Consider the following 10,720-nt stretch of genomic DNA (forward strand, 5'->3'; position numbering starts at 1 on the left):
CATGAAGAGGGAGCACTGAAAAGAAAGAAGCAGAGGAAGAAAATGCTTCTTCTTTTCGGTTTTCCGCAGTGTTGTCATGAAGGGCTGGAGAGAGGGTTTGCAGGGAGGAGACAGAAACCTCAGGGACGGCACAAGGCTCCAGAGCTTCCCTCTCCTCTCATCGTTGTGGAGTCCCTTGCTGCCCAGAGGCTCCTTCACCCCCACTGATGCTCAGCCCCAGGTCAGCCATCTCTGCCTGACTTACAGCCCACTCCTCTCTTCTGCTCAGAGAATCTGAGAGCAGCGCGGCGGCGCCCCCCGTGTGGCCACAGGGCTAAGGATAGTAGCCCTGAGGTCCTACCTCACCTGCTCAGCCAAGACCTCTGGGTCTCCCTGGGCTCCAGGCAGCAGGACAGGGGTCTGAACACAAGAGGGCGCGCCTACCCTAGGTCAGGGTTGGGATCGGCCGGAGTCTGTGTGGTTCTATTCATGTACGCTTTATTGTATTCCATTGATTTATGCCTATTTTATGTCAATATCACACTGCTTTTTATTACTAGAATTTATAGTAAATATTGAGATTACCCACTATGCATCCTCCAAATTTCTTCATTTTAAAAATTATTTTGGCTATTCAAAGTTATTTTTATTTCCGTTGAAATGGTAGCTTCAGCTTGCCAATTTCTTTAAACATTTCTTTTAAAGCTCACTAGTGTTTTAATTCAAATTCCACTTAATTTAATAGCTCAATTTTGGAAATTAATAACATTGGAGATCCCAGTTCTTGAATACACTACTTCTCTGTTTATTTCGATCATCTTTACTTTCTGTCGGTGCTGCAATGTAGATCTTAGTGTACAAATCACAAACACTATTAAAAAGTTAATGTCTGAACATGGTATTACTTTAGTAAATGTTTTATAAGTGGATTTTTAAATTTTTCGTTATTCTGATTTTACATTACTTATAGAGACTTGACTTTTGTATAGGAGTTGTACCCTACAATTTTGATAAATTCACTTATTACTTCTAGAAGTTTTATTTGCCTTAATATTTTCCACTTGCATAATATTGTCACCTGCAAACTAGGACATTTTACTTCTCTTTCATTTGTAAGTCTTTCATTTCTTTTTCTTGGCTTAATGCTCTGGCCAGAACCTCCAGGACAATATCTTTGCCATTTTCTTGATCTTAGGTAGAGAGTAATCTATTTTCATCATAAAATATGATGTGAGTTGTAGGTTTTACATAGAAGCCCTTTATCAAATTGAAGAACTTGACTGCAATTCCTATTTACTGACAAATTTTGTCACAAATGAGGGTTACATTCTATTTTTCATTATTATTTTTTAACTTTTAGGTTCTGTGGTACATGCACAGGCCTGTCATATATTTAAATTGCATGTCATGGGGATTTGGTGTACAGATTATTTCACAATGCAGGTTAGAAGCATGGTACTTGATTGGAAGTTTTTAAATCTTCACTTTTCTTACATCCTCCACCCTCCAGTAGGCCCTGGTGTCTACTGTTCCCTTCTGTGAGTCCATGTGTACTCACTGTTGAGCTCTCCCTTATAAACGAGAACTCGTGGTGTTTGGTTTTCTGTTCCTGTGGTAGTTCTCAGGATAATGGCCTCTAGCTCCATCCATGTTGCTGCAAAGGACATGACCTTGTTCTTTTTTATGGATGTGTAGTATTCCATGGTGGGTACGTACCACATTTTCCTTATCCAGTCTACCATTGATGGGCATTTAGGTTGATTCCATGTCTTTGCTATTCTGAATAGCCCTGCAATGAACATACACCTGCTTGTGTCCTTATGATAGAATGATTTATATTCCTTTGGGGATATACCCAGTAAAGGGATTGCTGGGTCAAATGGTAATTCTAAGTTCTTTGAAAAATCACCAAACTGCTTTCCATACTGGCCGAACTAATTAATTTACATTCCTACTGGCAGTGTATAAGCGTTCCCTGTTCCCTGCAACCTTGCCAGCATCTGTAACTTTTTGGCTTTATGATAATATCCATTCTGACCGTGTGAGATGGTATCTCACTGTGGTTTGGGTTCATATTTCTGTAGTGATTAGTGATGTCAATCATCTTCTCATATGCTTGCTGGCCCTGTGTATGTCTTCTTTTGAAAAGTGTTTGTCCATGTTTTTTGCCTACTTTTTTAACGCGATTGCTTGTTTTCTGCTTGTTAATGTCTTCACATTCCTCATAGGTTCTGGATGTTAGACCTTTGTCAGATGCATAGTTTGTGATATTTTCTCCCATTCTGTAGGCTGACTGTTTATTCTGTTGACAGTTTATTTTGCTGTGCAGAAGCTCTTTAATTAGGTCCCATTTGTCAATTTTTGCTTTTGCTGCACTTGACTTTTGGCATCTTTGTTTGATACCTTTAAAAAAAGTTTTAAATGGTATTTAGTTTTTTTTACTCTTTATTTTAGTTTCAGGTGTTAACACGCCAGCAGCTGAGGCAGCACAGTGGAGTGCAGGCACATCGGCTGGTGTGGGGTATCTGATTGGGGAGTTTAATCCATTTACATTTAAAGTAATTACTGATAAGGAAGGATTTAGTTCTGTGATTGTGATGTTGGTTTTATGTATGTCTTATAGCTGTTCTGTCCCTCATCTCCTTCATTCCAACCTTCCTTTGTTTTTAGTCGATTTTTTCTAGTGATATGTTTTCATTGCCTTCTCATTTTCTTTTGTGTATATTTTATGTCTATTTCTTTGTGATTACCATGGTATTGCGTATAACAATACAGTTATGACAATCTTGAATTGAAGCCAATATGAAGCTCTGCTTCTTTACATCTTTTCCCACCCCTCATTTTACATTATCGATGTCGGCCGGGCGTGGTGGCTCACGCCTGTAATCCCAGCACTTTGGGAGGCCGAGGCGGGCGGATCACAAGGTCAGGAGATCGAGACCATGCTGAAACCCCGTCTCTACTAAAAATACAAAAAAATTAGCCGGGCGTGGTGGCGGCGCCTGTAGTCCCAGCTACTCGGGAGGTTGAGGCAGGAGAATGGCGGGAACCCTGGAGGCGGAGCTTGCAGTGAGCCGAGATTGCGTCACTGCCCTCCAGCCTGGGACCCAGAGCGAGACTCCACCTCAAAAACAAACAAACAAACAAAAAATACATTATCGATGTCACAAGTTACACCTCGGCAGGCTGGCAGGCTGGAAAGTCACAATGTTGCAGGCTTCAGTCTAAAATTTGTAGACCAGGCTGGCAGACTGGAAACCTAAACTGTAGTTGCTACTGTCATCTTCAGGCAGAACTTTTTCTTCTCTGGGAAGCCATTTGTATCTTTGCCCAGAGACACGTCAACTTATTCATTCAGTCTCAGCTTGATTCCTTCTGGTAGCTGCTTTCATGGGTTTTATCCAAATTATTATTTTTTCAGATTTTAATCACAGCTGGGTGACACTATCATTGCAACATACAAATTAGTCATTTGATTAAATAGCCAGGTACTTCTGTTTAGTAAAAATGACATCCTAACAGTTCCCTGCCCCGTCCCAGTCCTAATGCTTGTCGAAGCAATGGCACTTATTAACATCTTCTTAGCAATGTCTTACTTCATCTCCTCACATAAACTACTATAAGTCATTTCTTCATTATTTTATAGCATTTTATGTCAGCATTTCTTGAATGACGAGATGAGTGGATCTTGAGCTCTTGACATCGATCACTATCTTTACTTTTCACGGTGAAACCCGCATCTGTCCCAAAGTAGTTACCAGAGTCTAGCCGGGCTAAGTGGCAGTCACCTGCAGTCATTATGACTATGTACATATTGCTCATTGTTGAGAAAAACAGCGTAATATGTTCTTACTTCCCATCTGGTACTTCCTTCCGCCCTAGAATTAATGACTGCCTAATCCCCTTCCCCCTTGTTTTTTTCACTTTTGCTTTATCTTCAATGAACTTCTTTCCAACTGCCCCAAATCTGGCAATAACGTATTATTATTTTTAAGAGAAGGGACCTCACTATGGTGGCCAGGCTGGTCTGGAACTCTTGGACTCAAGCCAACCTCTTGCTTTTAGCCTCCTGAGTAGCTGCAACTGCAGGCATGAGCCATTCCACCCAGCTAACCTATTAATATTTTTACTGTTTTTTTTTTTTTTAAGCCAGCTCCATAGCTGGAATATTTCCTGTGTTGGATCCTATTTGCTGGATCCGTGTCATTCTCTGGTTTGTCTCCTCCTTCATTTTGCTGGAGTATTTTCTCCAATAGCTTCCCAAGAAAGGGTCCATGGAGGTAACCCCTGAGTCTTTGCTTGCCTAAAAATGTATTATTTTACCTTCACCCTTGATTATTTGGCTGAATATAGATTTATCCGTTGAAAATCACTTTCTTTCTAGAATTCTGAAGGCATGCTTCCATTGTTTTCAGCTTTCTTTTCGAGACAGGGTCTCTTCTGTCACCCAGGCTGGAGTGCAGTGGCGCAATCATAACTCACTGCAGCCGTGACCGCGCGGGCTCAATTCATCCACCTCAGCCCCTGAGCAGATGGGACTACAGGTGGGCGCCACAATGCCCAGCCAACTTTTGTATTTTTTGTAGAGATGGGGCTTCACCATGTTGCCCAAGCTGATCTCAAGGGATCTGCCTATCTCTGCCTCCCAAAATGCTAAGCCAGTGTGTTACAGGCGTGAGCCACTGTGCCTGGCCAGTTTTTCTTTTATTCTCTCTCTTCTTCCTTCATTTCTCAAAGGCATCTCAAACTCAATAGGCCCAAAACCAAAGTCAAACTCCATCAGAATATCCTGCTACTTCCAACCTTAAAATATATCTTAAATCACAGTGTCTTACTACATGCAACCTTCTGGTTCAAACTACCACGATCTCTCACTTGAACTTAGAATTGGATTTCCTGCTTCTGTATTTTTTTAAATCATAAAATATTTCAAATAAACCATGTGTGGCTTTATACTTTTTACTACATAAAACGAATAAAGATCTGCCAGGTGTGGTGGCTCACGCCTGTAATCCCAGCACTTTGGGAGGCCGAGGCGGGCGTATCACTTGAGGTCAGGAGTTCGAGACCAGCCTGACCAACATGGTGAAACTTCGTCTCCACCAAAACCACAAAATTAGCTGGGTGTCGTGGTGCGTGCCTGTAGTCCCAGCTACTCGGGCGCCTGAGGCAGGAGAATCTCCTGAACCCGGGAAGTCGGAGGTTGCAGTGAGCTGAGGTCGCGCCATTGCACTCCGTCTGGGTAACAAGAATGAAACTGTGCCAAAAAAAAAAAAAATATGAAGAGGTTATATACTTAAACATGGAATTGCTTTAAGTGTTTGCCATTCACGGTTCCCATGCATGCCAGCAGCTTCTTACTGCAAACACCTGGGACTTGCTATAGAGCAGCTGGAGCACGTTCCACCCACACACAGGACAGGGAGCTGACAACCAAGGAGTGGAGGATCAATACTCCAGCTTTCTCCCCTCCGTTTCCCTGTATCTCAGCAGTATGGAGCTTGTTACCGATGAGAACCTGCTCACTGACTTTAAACTGCTTTTCTTACCTTCTCAGTTCCATTTCTCCATACCTCAATTGATGATTTCTGGTAAGACCTAGCAAATAAACTGCTTTCACTGAAATTTCAGTCTTGGAACCTGCTTTGGGTTCCCCAAAAGACCGAAATATATTAATTTTCCCATCACTGGACTTCCAGGTTGCTTTCAATTTTTCACTGTTACAAACAGGGCTGCAACATTTCCCTACAAACCTCTAGATATACACGTAGGAAGATTTCGGTATTTTCCACTAGTGAAACTGCTCAGTTGGAGGGTATGTGCATCTTCATCTTTAATAAATACTACCCACATTTGAAAAGCCCGACAATGTCAAGGACTGGCCAGAGTGCCATATGCGATGGGTGTGGAATGGCAGCTCACTGTAGCAGGTGCGGGGACTCAGTTGGGGTCTTGGAGAGGCACTTAGTTATAGCAAGAATGTTTCATAAATGGTATCTGATATATTCAAGACTAGTGTGGGATAAAAACATGTTGCTTAGAAATAATTATTCATAGATCCAAAGTCAACAAAAGTCTTTTTCTTCTCGTGTAAAAATACATAATTTTTTCCAGAGGGAGGGGAAACAACTTAAAATAAACCAGAAAATCCCTTCATATTAATCATTCTTCTCATATACTTCAAATTTGAACTTAATTTCTTTCTCCTCCTGGACATCAGAGAGAACACCTGGGTATTCTGGCAGAAGTTTATATTTTTCCAAATAAATTTCTGGAAAAACTGTGTCACTTTCAAAGTCCCACATGATCCTTGTCACAAATAGTTTAAGATGGCCTTGGTGATTCATGGCTTCCTTATAAACAGAACTGCCACCAACTATCCAAATCATCTCTACTTTATTGGCTAATTCTGGTTGTTCAGTAAGTTTTAAGATATCATCCAGACATCTGGCAAGAGAATGAGCTCCTTGTGGAGGTTCCTTGAGTTCTCTGCTGAGAACTAAATTAATTCTATCCTTTAAAGGTCGATTCTTCTCAGGAATGGAGAACCAGATCTTCCTACACATAACACCAGATTCTGTTTACCTTCTCCTGAAGAGTTTGTGTCATTCTCTGGAAATACCTAAATTCATTCCTGAGCGGTGGCCAGGGCAGGTGCCCGTTCTTGCCAATGCCCATGTTCTGGGACACAGCGACGATGCAGTTTAGCAAACGAACCATGACAGCAGCGGTGAGCACCTCCGAGCCCGCTCATACACTAGAACGCGTGGCCAACATTGGCCGGAAGGTTTTTACTCTGAACCTGGAGGATGAGAAATGACATCTCTCTCTCCACCTCAAAGCTCGCCCTGAGCATTCACCTCCTGGGAGCAGGAGCAGCGCAGCAGCGCCACCTGGTGGTCCATGCGCTTCCTTTTGCAGATCACTCACAGCCCTGAGACCCTCCTCTCCTTTCCATGCACCTGGGATTTCTTCACTGGACACCAGCCTGAGTCAAGTTTCCTGTAAAGCAAAAGAAGCGCACAGGGCTTGCTCATGGAGTCCCTGCACAAAGTGGCCGTGGTGGCTGCGATGGACACTGCATGGGCACAGCAATTGAGTCGCCACTCACCAAGGCTGACCTGGCAGCTGCCACTGCTGAGGGCGCAGCCAACCAAAGGCAGCTGTTTTATTTTGGACGGAGAAATAAAACAGGGAATGGTAATTAAGAATAAAATAACATTATGATAGATAAATATGCCACTAAAGATATACTAGCAGTTTAAATAATTTTGAGACTATGAACAAGATTATGCCAATGGAGAGAACTTATTACAAGCAGAGAAAGCTGGAGTATTGCTCCTCCCCTCCTTGGTTGTCAGCTCCCTGTCCTGTGTGTGGGTGGAACGTACTCCAGTTGCTCTATAGCAAAAGATGGTGGGGGGAGGAATGGTGTCATCTCCACCTTTGGCGAGATCCATGTCACCGTGTTCAGGGGAAGGGCCATGAACTCCCCATGCAGAGAGGAGGCTGTGGCTGTGAAGGCGCCTGTGGGAGAGGTGAGGAGCCGCTCCCTCTACACTGAGGGCCAAGAGCCTGCAGACGGCGGGGAAGGCTTCCCCTCAGCTGTGTCCTATCAGGTTTTTCCAAGAGTCAAGGAGTAGACCTGCATATTGCCTCTGCTGATGTGAGCTGCACGCACACCTAGAAGTGAGGTCACCCCTGCTGGGGGTCCTGGGGCTGCTGGTTGTTCTGGGTACTCAGAGGGAAGATGGGGAGGGGGCTTTGTGCAAAACAGTAACCATACTCTATAAATTATTTTTTCCTTAACCTTTGTGTCATAAAATAAAATGTAGGACTCTAGAAGGAAAAAGAAATGGTCTAAAATTTATGTCCTTGAATAAAAAGTGAACACCCATTAACCACCAGGGATAGACGTTTGTGGAGCAAACCAGAAGCCCCATCATTTGCCCCAGCTCAGCAGTAAACTCTTTCCTCTCCCAAATAAAAATATATCCTTACTTTCATATCATCACTTTTTTGTTCTATTTTATATTTTTATCATCCAAAATTATAATTTAGTTTTACCTCTAGAAATACTCTTTTGTTCTCTTTTATTCTATAGATTTTTTCTTGAAATTTATATTGTGTGGTAGAGCTTCCCATAGTGTGCATTTTGCTGATTGCTCCCAAAGCCATTGTTTGTGTTTTTATTATCTGTATTGCCTCTAAATTGGTAATTGGCTATGGAGGCTAGCTTATATTCAGGCTTGGTTTCTTTGCCACTTGTACTTGTTTGATGGTGCTGTATTGTGTTCTTCCATCAAGAGGAAGAACCTGTCATTAGTTTTTTGTTTTATTGTGTTGTTAATTGCCATTGCTGTTCAATGGTTGTGTCATTCTCTGGAAATACCTAAATTCATTCCTGAGCGGAATGGCTAACTCATGATGGTTTGCAAAAGAGTTATTATAGTCTCAGTCTCTCATTCCTTCCTTATTTATTATCCGAATAATCTCTAAATAAGAGATTCATGCTCCTCTACTGTTTGTTTACTACTAGAAATTTGTTAACCAGAGACTTAGCCAAGCATCTACTCACCTATGACCCAGCAATAGCACTCTTAGTTGTCAACCAGTAGAAATGTTTGTATGTGTGCGCCAAAATATATGAAAATATTATTCATAGCAGCACGACTTGTAAAATCTGGATACAACACAATTGTCTATCAAAGTGAAGGGACAAGAAATATGAGCTATTTATAAAGTGGAGCATTGGACAGCCATGGGAGTGAATAGGCTACGACCACACACAGCAAGATGATGAGACCCAGGGGCATGATGGTGACTGTATAATGCCATTCAACTGGAACTAGCTGAACTCATCTGTATTAGAAATCAAGAGTGGCTACTCTAGGGTGGGGAGGGTGGTTTATGACTGAGTAGGACCCAAAGGTGTTTCCAGCAGGCTGTGATTGGTGTACTTTGAGGTGGGTGTTGTTTACCCAAGTGTTCACTTTGTGAAACTACACTGCCCACTTGTGGGTTGCCCTCCTTTCTCCATGCATGCTGTCCTTCCCTCAAATATACATTGCTGGTGTTTTGAAGCAATTCTATGTACACTAAGAAGAATCACTTCTACTGCATATCCTTGGAAGTGCTGAATTGAAAAAATTAGTGCAATTGTTTTTAATTCCAGGAAATAAATACACATAAGAGGAAAATCTGACAGCAGCAGTAGGCACAGGAGCTGACACCAGAACAGCTTTGGAAATGGCTCTCAAGCCAGGAACTGAGAATCAAGCCGAAACAAGCCCATGGGAGGAGGGTGTGAAATGATGCCCAGTAGTACTGAATGAATGAGTCATGGGCAGTGGCTCATGCCTTGGCTAGCCAGTCAAGAACTTGAGAGAAAATAGAGTTGGAGAGAATTGGGAGGTAGAGGAGAGAGGTACACATAGAACCTCTTGCTATAGGCGAGTGCATGGCGATAGTGGTTGTGTGTGGATGCCTACCAAGTGGTCTTTAAGGTACTGTGATCAGATGAGTGAGATGACTTGACAGACAATGCCACTCCAGCACAGAGCTGCTCATGGAGTCCACCTGCACAAAGTGGCCGTGGTGGTGGCTCACGATGGACACTGCATGGGCTGTAAATTGAGTGCCTCACCAGGGTTGACCTGCCACTGCTGAGGGCCCAGCCAGCCAAAAGCAGCTGTTTTTTTTTTTTTTTTTTGGATGGAGAAATAAAACAGGCAATGGCAATTAAGAAAAAATAACATTATGATAGATAAAAATGCCACTAAAAATATAGTAGAGGTTTAAATAATTTTGAGACTATGAACAAGATTCTATGTCAATAGGAGGGCTTTTATTACAACTAAAGAAGTTAAGAACGGTTTGTAAAACTTTATTTCCCTTCAGGAATATCCAGACTGTTTTACAGATAAGTTCTACCACAACTTTGAAGAAGGTTACTGAATTTATACATAATATTCAAGAAGATAGGGAAACATAAGCCGGTAACTCATTGTGTTTATGTATAAATAACATTGATTCTAAAGCCAGCGAGGGAATACATAAGGCATGATAGGATGATCCTTGAAGCAATTAGAGGTAAAAATACTGAGAAAAACAATACTAGACTGTGTCCACCAATGAGCTATAAATAAATTAAATATCCTGCCCAGGTTATTCATCCCCAGGATACAAGAATATTTAAACTTTAAATCTGTAATGCATTTTACCACTTAATTAAAGAATAAAAGACAGAGATAATCACATTTTGTTAGATGCAGAAATTACTGCAGATGAAATTCAACACTCCATCTCACCCACAGTTATTCACTTATCTCCACTTCTAAGAACTTGTGGTCAGTACTCGCCTTGGCAGCACATATATTAAAATTGGAAAGATACTGAGCAGATAGATCAGCATGGCCCCTGCACAAGGGTGACATGCAAATTTATGAAGCATTCCATATTTTTAAACTCTCAGTAAACCAGGTATTGAAGGAACATACCTCAAAATAATAAAAGTCGTGTATGACAAACTCACAACCAATATCATACTGAATGGGCAAAACTTGGAAGCATTCCCCTTTAACACCTGCACAAGGCAAGGCTGCCCTCTCTCACCAGTCCTATTCAACACAGTATTGGAAGTTCCGACCAGGGCAATCAGGTAAGAGTTAGAAAGGATATTCAAATAGGAAGAGAGGAAGTCAAACTGTCTTTGTTTGCAAATGACATGATCCTACATCTA

At 41.9% G+C, this 10,720-nt stretch overlaps 1 non-coding gene and 1 pseudogene across 1 annotated transcript; one reads left to right on the forward strand and one right to left on the reverse strand.

Annotated features, from left to right (window-relative positions):
• Positions 1-5,276: 5,276 nt before the first annotated feature.
• LOC110742255 lies at positions 5,277-7,710 on the reverse strand (annotated as a pseudogene).
• A 2,622-nt stretch (positions 7,711-10,332) lies between these two features.
• On the forward strand, positions 10,333-10,443 carry LOC116275484. Its single transcript, XR_004184617.1, has one exon. It is a non-coding gene; the product is annotated as a U6 spliceosomal RNA (small nuclear RNA).
• Positions 10,444-10,720: the final 277 nt, after the last annotated feature.

This window comes from Papio anubis, chromosome 6 (assembly GCF_008728515.1).
Source record: "Papio anubis isolate 15944 chromosome 6, Panubis1.0, whole genome shotgun sequence".
Lineage (NCBI taxonomy): Eukaryota > Metazoa > Chordata > Mammalia > Primates > Cercopithecidae > Papio > Papio anubis.